Source organism: Macaca fascicularis, chromosome 8, assembly GCF_037993035.2.
Source record: "Macaca fascicularis isolate 582-1 chromosome 8, T2T-MFA8v1.1".
Taxonomy (NCBI): domain Eukaryota; kingdom Metazoa; phylum Chordata; class Mammalia; order Primates; family Cercopithecidae; genus Macaca; species Macaca fascicularis.
In genome coordinates this window covers 154,050,089-154,058,831 of record NC_088382.1, presented here as the reverse complement: position 1 = coordinate 154,058,831, position 8,743 = coordinate 154,050,089, and the positions used below count along the sequence as shown (strand labels likewise).

General features: G+C 51.4%; 1 long non-coding RNA gene across 1 annotated transcript; it reads left to right on the top strand.

Annotated features, from left to right (window-relative positions):
* The first annotated feature begins 1,181 nt into the window (after positions 1-1,181).
* Positions 1,182-5,367, top strand: LOC135964573 (uncharacterized). Its single transcript, XR_010577060.1, has 2 exons — positions 1,182-2,189; positions 5,101-5,367. It is a non-coding gene; the product is annotated as an uncharacterized lncRNA (long non-coding RNA).
* The last annotated feature ends 3,376 nt before the right edge of the window (positions 5,368-8,743 follow it).

The window sequence follows — 8,743 nt, the reverse complement described above, 5'->3', positions numbered from 1 at the left end:
GCGGGAGGGCGCGCAGTGCGCACGCGCCGGAGCCGAGCGCTCCGCCCCGTGGGCGGTGGGCGGGGCTGCAGGCCACGCCCCGGTCCGTGCCGGCCTCCGCGGCAGGGCAGCGTCCCCTGGCGGCCCCCAGAGGCGTAGCTTTTGGCGCCCGGACCGCGCCCGCCTGAGAGCGGAGGGTTCCAGTTCCGCACTGGGCGCACTGCGCATTCCCGGGCAGGCACCTGCAGGAAGGACTGCAGTGAGAAGCGCGTGGCTAACCCGGGGAGGGCTGAGGGCTTCCTGAGGTATCGCCCCCTCCTCAGCACTTCGTGCTAGTGTGATTAGAGTGAATCTCTTTAACCTCAGGACTCCAACTCACCACCTGCCTGTGCGAGGGCCAAGGAGATGCCTCTGACTGGGAACTGGAAGACAACCAGGAGAGTGGCCACAGGGGTCCTGGAGCAGCTCCTGTGCCCATGGGGAGACCTACCCAGGGCCAGGACTTCAGATTCTGGGGTCCAGTTTGCAGCCCGCCTTGGTCCCTGTCTAAACTTAGCTTCGGCCGGGCGCGGTGGCTCAAGCCTGTAATCCCAGCACTTTGGGAGGCCGAGACGGACGGATCACGAGGTCACAAGATCAAGACCATCCTAGCTAACACGGTGAAACCCCGTCTCTACTAAAAAATACAAAAACCTAGCCGGGCAAGGTGGCGGGCGCCTGTAGTCCCAACTACTGGGGAGGCTGAGGCAGGAGAATGGCGTGAACCCGGGAAGCGGAGCTTGCAGTGAGCTGAGATCCGGCCACTGCACTCCAGCCTGGGCGACAGAGCGAGACTCCGTCTCAAAAAAAATAAAAATAAAAATAAATAAATAAACTTAGCTTCTTATGGGAACGTCAGTGACGTCACAGCCTCCTCAGTGCCCGAGGCTGCTACTCCTTACTCTGTGACAGCCCTGGCTGGGTAGGGGCACAGGCCCGGGCACTCCATGCAGCCAGCAAGGCTGCTGATGAACTGACGTCACCGTCCCCGAACAGGCCAGGGATCCTCGGGTGCCAACACGGGTCCTGGCACTTACTGCCTGGAAGCCCTCCTAGACCCCACTGTGAGCATGAAATAAAACACCGTCCTTGTGGAATCCACCAGGGCTCCTGAGCCAGCAGCTGGAAGTAAGAGGTTTTCAGGCCTCAAGGCCTTTTCGCAACTCTCACAAGTGGCTCCTCCTCCTCCCACAAGTGGCCCCTCATCCTCATCTTCCTACATTCCTCTTGCTCCTCCCACTGGGACTGAACCCAAAGGCATCTCTTCAGTGGGGTGGTCCCAGCCTAGGGAAAGCCGGTGCCTCCAGCCCTCTAGTGCCCCTTCTGTTATGGCATGTCTCCTGTGAAGTCCGTCATCCCCACGGTCAAGTATGCTGTGCTCAGTGATTCTGTGTGCCCTGCATCACTTTGCTAGCAGGACAGGGATTGGCCTCCAGTCCCTCATCCCCAAAGCCCAGACTAGAACTTGACAGATGGACCTGGGGCCCCTCCCAGAGCCAGGCTTTGTGGAGTGTTCTCATTTGCTAACATCTGCCTCCCTCAGCAACCTTTCCTGTGTAATGGAACAGGTCCAGAAGAGCCATGTGGGCTGACACAGTAAGGCCTCCAGGCATCTGTGCAGTGACGTGAGCAAAGTGAGAGCTGCAGGGCGGGGTATGCCGTGCCTTGCCTAGGGGCCCGGGCATTGCCATCACAGGGAGCCTTGGCCATCAAACCTACATGGCTGCCCCATGGTGGGAAGCGTCAGGTGGAGGACTCTGCCACCCACTCTTGGGAGACACCCCCAAAATGAATGAAGGAATGACCTCTGTCCTGTTTTCACATCATGGGAGCCACACTGTGGCCTAGGATCCTGCCCGGACTGCAGGGCCCTGGATGGGGTGTGACATCCTGCCCCTGAGGGTGAGGCGGGGAGTCGATGTCACACAACTGAGCCACAGGGCCCAGGGACGTGGTGAAAGCCTTCCCCAGGACCCAAGTGCCCACAGCCTCTGCCCCTGCCCCATCCAAGCCCCAGAAATGCAGCTCACTCCAGCCTTTCAGTGCAGCCCCGCTCTGAAGCCCATCCGTCACCTCCCAGCACTCTCACGTTCCCAAAACCCTGTGTTCCCAGTCTCTTTGGTGTCCAAAACTGTCATTAAAGAAAGAAGGGGCTGGGCACAGTGGTTCACGCCTGTAATCCTAGCACTTTGGGAGGTCAAGGTGGGCAGATCACCTGAGGTCAGTTCGAGACCAGTCCAGGCAACACGGTGAAACCCCGTCTCTACTAAAAATGCAAAAATTAGCCGGGCCTGGTGGCGTGTGCCTGTAATGCCAGCTACTTGGGAGGCTGAGGTGGGAGAATTGCTTGAACCTGGGAGGCGGAGGTTGCAGTGAACTGAGATCAAGCCATTGCACGCCAGCCTGGGTGACGGAGCGAGACTCTGTCTCAAAAAAAAAAAAGAAAAAGAAAGAGAAGGTTAAATAGGTGTTAAGAAGCGTGGCTCTCACATAGCTATAAAATGAGCACGTGTTCATTTCATGTCTCCTGAGCTGAGCACTGTCCCCCAAAAGAGCCCCAGGCCGGGCATGGTGGCTCACGTCTGTAATCCCAGCACTTTGGGAGGCCGAAGTGGGTGGATCAGGAGATTGAGACCATCCTGGCCAAGATGCAGAAACCCTGTCTCTACTAAAATACAAAAAATTAGCCGGGTGTGGTGGCGTGTGCCTGTAGTCCCAGCTACTTGGGAGGCTGAAGCAGGAGAATCCAGGAGAATCACTTGAACCTGGGAGGCAGAGGTTACGGTGAGCTGAGATCACGCCACTGCCACTGCCTGGTGAAGAAGAAGGAGAAGGAGAAGGAGAAGAAACTGTCCTAACCCCTAGAGCCTGGGAATGCAAATTTATTTGGAAATGGGATCATTACAGATGAAATTAAGCCAAGGGTCTTTAGACAAAGTCACTGTGGGTAAGGGCAGGCCCTGAATCCAATGACTGGTATCCTTACAGGAGAAGAGAGAGGGAGATTTGGGACACAGAGGGAAAGGCCACATGAAGATGGAGGTAGAGACGGGACTGAGATTATCACAGCAGAGGTGCCCCGGAGCCGGCAGCTCCACAGCAGGAAAGAGAACTGGCGGGTTCTTCCTCAGAGCCTCAGAGAGAACCAACCCTGCTGACACCTTGATTTCAGACCAGTGTTTTTGTTTATCTGTTTTGTTTACACACACACAGCACTGCAATTTCAGACTTCCAGTTTCTAAAACTGTGAGAGAATAAATTTCTGGCTGTTATTTTTTTATTTTTTTTGAAACAGAGTGTCACTCTGTTGCCCAGGCTGGAATGCAATGGCACAGTCTTGGCTCACTGCAACCTCTGCCTCCTGGGTTCAGGTGATTCTCCTGCCTCAGCCTCCTGAGTACCTGGCACAATCTCAGCTCACTGCAAGCTCCACCTCCCAGGTTTACACCATTTTCCTGCCTCAGCCTCCCAAGTAGCTGGGACTACAGGAGCCTGTCATCACACCCGGATAATTTTGTTTGTATTTTTAGTACAGAAAGGGTTTCACCGTGTTAGCCAGGATGGTCTTTATCTCCTGACTTCGTGATCCACCCGCCTTGGCCTCCCAAAGTGCTGGTATCACAGGCATGAGCCACCGTACCCGGCCCCTGGCACTATTATTATTTTTTATTTATTTATTTATTTATTTATTTATTTATTTATTTATTTTGAGATGGAGTCTCGCTGTGTCGCTCAGGCTGGAGTGCAGTGGCCAGATCTCAGCTCACTGCAAGCTCCACCTCCCGGGTTCACGCCATTCTCCTGCCTCAGCCTCCCGAGTAACTGGGACTACAGGCACCCGCCACCTCGTCCGGCTAGTTTTTTGTATTTTTTAGTAGAGGCGGGGTTTCACCGTGTTAGCCAGGATGGTCTCGATCTCCTGACCTCGTGATCCACCCATCTCGGCCTCCCAAATTGCTGGGATTACAGGCGTGAGCCACTGTGCCTGGTCCTATTTTTATTTTTTTAAGAGACAGGGTCTCACTCTGTGGCCCAGACTGGGGTGCAGTGGTGTGATCACGGCTCACTGTAGCCTCGACCTCCTGGGATCAAGGGATCCTCCCTTCTCAGCTTCCCAAGTAGCTGGAACTATAGGCATGCACCACCACACCTAGCTAATTTTAAAATTTTTCTGGCCGGGCGCAGTGGCTCAAGCCTGTAATCCCAGCACTTTGGGAGGCCGAGACGGGCGGATCACAAGGTCAGGAGATCGAGACCATCCTGGCTAACCCGGTTAAACCCCATCTCTACTAAAAAATACAAAAAACTAGCCGGACGAGGTGGCGGGTACCTGTAGTCCCAGCTACTCAGGAGGCTGAGGCAGGAGAATGGCATAAACCCGGGAGGCGGAGCTTGCAGTGAGCTGAGATCCGGCCATTGCACTCCAGCCTGGGCGACAGAGTGAGACTCCCTCTCAAAAAAAAAAAAAAAAAAAAATTTATCTAGAGACAGTGTTGATTGCTTGAGTCCTAGTCTCAAGCAATCCTCCCCACCTCAGCCTCCCAAAGTGCTGGGATTATAGGCAAGAGCCACTGAACTCAGCCCTGACATTTTGATAGCGACAGGAGGTAGCCAAATGCCTAGGCAGATAGAGGCAGGTCCCCAGTGAAACCCTACCTCCAAGCTAAAAAAAAAAGCCTGAAGTCTGAAACAGAACTGCTGGTCTGGGATGAAACCTGAGACCCAGAGCGAGAATTTCTGTTCCTGTTTGCCTGCCCTTTCCTGATGGATTCTTTCTGAATAATGCTTTTATTTTTATTATTATTATTATTATTATTATTATTATTATTATTATTATTTTGAGAGAGAGAGCCTTACTCTGTCACCCAGGCTGTTGGAGTGCAGTAGCACGATCCTGACGCACTGCAACCTCTGCCTCCTGGTGCAAGCAATTCTCATGCCTCAGCCTCCCCAGTAACTGGGAGTACGGGCACACGCCACCACACCCGGCTATTTTTTGTATTTTAGTAGAGATAGGGTTTCACCATGTTGGCCAGTCTGGTCCCAAACTCCTGACCTCAGATGATGATCCGCCTGCCTCAGCCTCCCAAAGTGCTGGGATTACAGGAGCCAGCCACCACACTCGGCCTGAATAATGCTTTTTAACCAGTTGAATGTTGCCTTTTCTAATACTACCTATGGCCTGCCCCCACCCAATACTGAGCCCATAAAAGCTCTGGACTCAGCCACATTGAGGGGACTTCCTGCCTTTAGGTAGCGGGACCTCCCATGTCGCCTCTCTGCTGAAAGCTCTTTTATCACTCAATAAACCCCCACCTCTTTTATCACTCAGTAAAATCTCCACCCTCACTCTTTGTTTGCCAGTGTATCCCCATTCTTCACAAGTGCAGGACAAGAACTTGGGAACCAGTGTGCAAGCCAGATTCAGCCTAGGTGGGCTGAGTGAACCAGCTGTCTCTGCAGCAGGTAGTATGGTCCAGTGAGGCCCAGCTGGGGCATTGTTGGCTGGAGGTCCCTGGCTTGCAAAGTGACTAAGAATAAAATTGTTCATCAATTTTAAGTCACTAACCTTGTGGTAATTTGTTCTGGCAACCCTAGGAAATGAGGACAGTGTGTCAAAGATTCATTTAACTAACTTAGCTGGGTGTGGTGGATCAGGCCTGTAATGCCAACACTTTGGGAGGCCCAGGCAAATGGGTCGCCTGAGGTCAGGAGTTCAAGACCAGTCTGGGCAATGTGGCGAAACCCCGTCTCTACTAAAAATACAAAAATTAGCTGGACATGGTGCCTGGTGCCTGTAATCCCAGGTATTTGAGAGGCTGAGGCAGGAGAATCCCTTGAACCTGGGAGGCAGAGGCTGCAGTGAGCTGGGATTGCCCCACTGCATTCCAGCCTGGGTGACAGAGGGATACTCCATCTCAAAACACCAACAAACAAACAAACAAATTAACTAATGAGGAAACCAGGAAAATTGTTATGACCCGTTCAAAAGAGAAGCCTACCACGAATTTTATTTTTTGAGACAGAGTCTCGCCCTGTCGCCCAGGCTGGAGTGCAATGGCGTGATCTTGGCTCACTGCAACCTCCACCTCCTGAGAATCACAAATTTATATGGAGTAAAGGAATGATAAAAAGCTGAAACATAAAATGCTGAAATATAAAAATAGATGTGAGACAAACTTTTTCCAAAGGAAAAAATAGTGGCACCTCCTCTGGACCAAAATTACTTACATGTGTATAAAAGGGAATGACTTGCATTGCTATCAATTATTTGTAATTTACAGACCCGTAAAATCATTCAGAGACAATGAAGAGCAGGAATATAAATCACAGTCAGAAAACCTGGGAACCTGAACTCTAAATCACGTGCACTTTTCCACTGGAAATACCAGTGATAGGTTTTGCTTATTCCAAAGTTCAAAGATTTCATCGCTGACTCCTACTTCCTCTTTTGATTAAAAACAATTTTCAAAAAAAGATCGCTCGGCCGGGTGCTGTGGCTGGTGCCTGTGATCCCAGCACTTTGGGAGGCTGAGGTGGGCAGATCACCTGAGGTCAGGAGTTCGAGACCAGCCTGACCAACATGGCTAAACCCCGTGTCTACTAAAAATACAAAAATTAACTGGGCATGGTGGTGCATGCTTGTAGTTCCAGCTACTTGGGAGGCTGAGGCAGGAGAATCGCTTGAACCCAGGAGGCAGAGGTTGCAGAGAACCGAGATCGTGCCAGTGCACTCCAGCCTGGGCGACAGAGCAAAACTCCATCTCAAAAAAAAAAAAAAAAAAAAAAAAAAGGCTGACTGCAGTGGCTCATGCCTGTAATCCCAGCCCTTTGGGAGGCCGAGGCAGGCGGATCACCTGAATTTGGGAGTTCCAGACCAGCCTGACCAACACGGAAAAATCCTGTCTCTACTAAAAATACAAAATTAGCCGGGCGTGGTGGCCCGTGCCTGTAATCCCAGCTACTCGGGAGGCTGAGGCGGGAGAATGGCTTGAACTCAGGAGGTGGAGGTTGCAATGAGCCAAGATTGTGCCACTGCACTCCAGCCTGGGCAAAAAAGTGAGACCTTGTCTCAAAATAAAATAAAATAAAATAAAAAATAAATCACACTAGGCCATAAAATGAAGCTGGTGTCAGCAAATGTGGTCCAATTATTTACACAGGTGCAGAAAGACTGTAAATGCACCATATAGGCCACCTTAAGTTTGCTTTGCTGGAAGTTTTCATAAGAAATATCAAATTGGGGCTGGGTGCAGTGGTTCACGACTGTAATCCCAGTACTTTGGGAGGCCGAGGCAGGTGGATCACTTGAGGTCAGGAGTTCACAGCCAGCCTGATCAACATGGTGAAACTCTGTCTCCACTAAAAATACAAAAATTGTCGGGCATGGTGGCTCAGGCCTGTAATCCCAGCACTTTGGGAGGCCGAGGCAGGTGGATCACGAGGTCCGGAGATCGAGATTATCCTAGCTAACGTGGTGAAATCCCATCTCTACTAAAAATAAAAAATAAAAAAATTAGCTGGGCGTGGTAACACGTGCCTGTAGTCCCAGGTACTCACATGGCTGAGGCAGGAGAACCTGGAAAGTGGAGGTTGCATTGAACCAAGATCGTGCCACTGCGCCAGCCTGAGTGACAGAGCGAGACTCCGTCCCAAAAAAACAAAACAAAAAACAAAACAAAAATTAGCTGGGGGTGATGGCAGACGCCTGTAATTTCAGCTACTTGGGAGGCTGAGGCAGGAGAATCGCTTGAACCCAGGAGGCAGAGGTTGCAGTGAGCTAACACCGTTGGACTCCAGCCTGGGTGACAAGAGTGAAACTGTCTCAAAATAAATAAATAAATAAGAAAAGAAAAGAAATATCAGAGTGGACCTGTATTGTTTGCTTGTTTGCAGAGGCAAGAAATACAATACCTATCATGGGTCAATTTCTATGTTCCTGGGCCTGCCAGGAAATCACCTTCCTGGTCACCTGCACGGCCTGGGTCCTGCACCCTCAGGAGAATTTGCAGGCACTCCTTCATAACAGCAACCCAAGGTCCGCAGCAGCGGCTGGTCATCCCTAGTGAAAGAGCAGAACTCTCCATATGACAATCTGGGCAAGGCCTTGGTGGCCTAACCAATTCGTCCAATTGTATTCTGTAAAAGGAGAAGAGTCTCTTAACTGAAGCTATGTGCTGTGGTTTGAATGTGTCCCCCCAAAGTTCATGGATTACAAACTTGGTCCCCAATGTGGCAGTATTGGAGATGGGACCTTTTTTTTTTTTTTTTTTTTTGATGGAGTCTCGCTCTGTCGTCTCAGGCTGGAGTGCAGTGGTGCAATCTTGGCTCGTCGCAACCTCTGCCTCCTGGGTTCAAACGATTCTCCTGCCTCAGCCTCCCAAATAGCTGGGATTACATGCATGTGCCACCATGCCTGGCAAATTTTGTATATTTAGAGATACGGGGTTTCTCCACGTTGGTCAGGCTGGTCTTGAACTCCTGAGCTTGTGATCCCCCCGCCTCGGCCTCCCAACATGCTGGGATTAGTCGTGAGCCACCGTGCCCGGCCGGAGGTAGGGCCTTTAAGAGGTGATCAGGTCTTGAGGGCTTCGCCCTCATGAAGGGATTAATGCCATTAATTCGGGAGTTGATTCCCTATAAAAGGATGAGTTTGGCCGCTTTCCGTCCAGCCACATGCCTCCTGGCATGTTACGTGGCAGCAAGAAAGTCCTCATGAGATGTG